General features: G+C 38.3%; 1 non-coding gene across 1 annotated transcript; it reads left to right on the forward strand.

The window, feature by feature from the left end:
* The first annotated feature begins 232 nt into the window (after positions 1–232).
* Positions 233–340, forward strand: LOC112768567 (small nucleolar RNA R71). Its single transcript, XR_003185978.1, has one exon. It is a non-coding gene; the product is annotated as a small nucleolar RNA R71 (small nucleolar RNA).
* Positions 341–1,014: the final 674 nt, after the last annotated feature.

Below are 1,014 nucleotides of genomic sequence, written 5' to 3' on the forward strand. Positions count from 1 at the left end.
AAAGCGTATAAATTATCCGCTCAAGAACTCCCTTTTTCTGAGGCGTCCCATTACTCACAGGATTCCTTTTAGAAGTGTACATGAACTAGTTATTTGCAACCATGTTAATGAGTTCCTGAGCTTCTGCAGGCGTTTTCTTTAGGTGAATGGATCCACCTGCAGAATAGTCTAATGACATCTTTGATAATTCAGACAGACCATCATAGAATATATCCAGGATGGTCCATTCTGAAAGCATGTCAGAAGGACACTTTTTGGTCAGTTCCTTGTATCTCTCCCAAGCTTCATAGAGGGATTCACCTTCCTTTTGTCTGAAGGTTTGAACATCCACTCTAAGCTTGCTAAACTTTTGAGGAGGAAAGAACTTGGCTAAGAAAGCCGTCACCAGCTTATCCCAAGAGTTCAGGCTGTCTTTAGGTTGAGAGTCCAACCATATTCTAGCTCTGTCTCTTACAGCAAACGGGAAAAGCATAAGCCTGTAGACCTCGGGATCAACCCCATTGGTCTTCACAGTATCACAGATCTACAAGAATTCAGTTAAGAACTGAAAAGGATCTTCGGATGGAAGTCCATGAAACTTGCAATTCTGTTGCATCAGAGAAACTAATTGAGATTTCAGCTCAAAATTGTTTGCTCCAATGGCAGGGATTGAGATGCTTCTTCCATGTAAATTGGAATTTGGTGCAGTAAAGTCACCAAACATCTTCCTTGCATTGTTATTATTTTCGGCCATGTTTCCTTCTTTTTCGAAAATTTCTGTCAGATTTTCTCCAAAGAGTTGTGCTTTAGCTTCCCTTAGCTTCCTCTTCAGAGTTCTTTTAGGTTCAGGATCAGCTTCAACAAGAATGTTCTTATCCTTATTCCTGCTCATGAAAAAGAAGATAATAGAAAATATGGAATCCTCTATGTCACAGTATAGATATTCCTTTATGTGAGTAGAAGAAGAAAAGAAGAGAAGAGGGAGAAGAGAAAAATTCAAAATTAAATTAAAATAAAATGAAAAATATTTTTGTT

Source organism: Arachis hypogaea, chromosome 17 (genome assembly GCF_003086295.3).
Source record: "Arachis hypogaea cultivar Tifrunner chromosome 17, arahy.Tifrunner.gnm2.J5K5, whole genome shotgun sequence".
Lineage (NCBI taxonomy): Eukaryota > Viridiplantae > Streptophyta > Magnoliopsida > Fabales > Fabaceae > Arachis > Arachis hypogaea.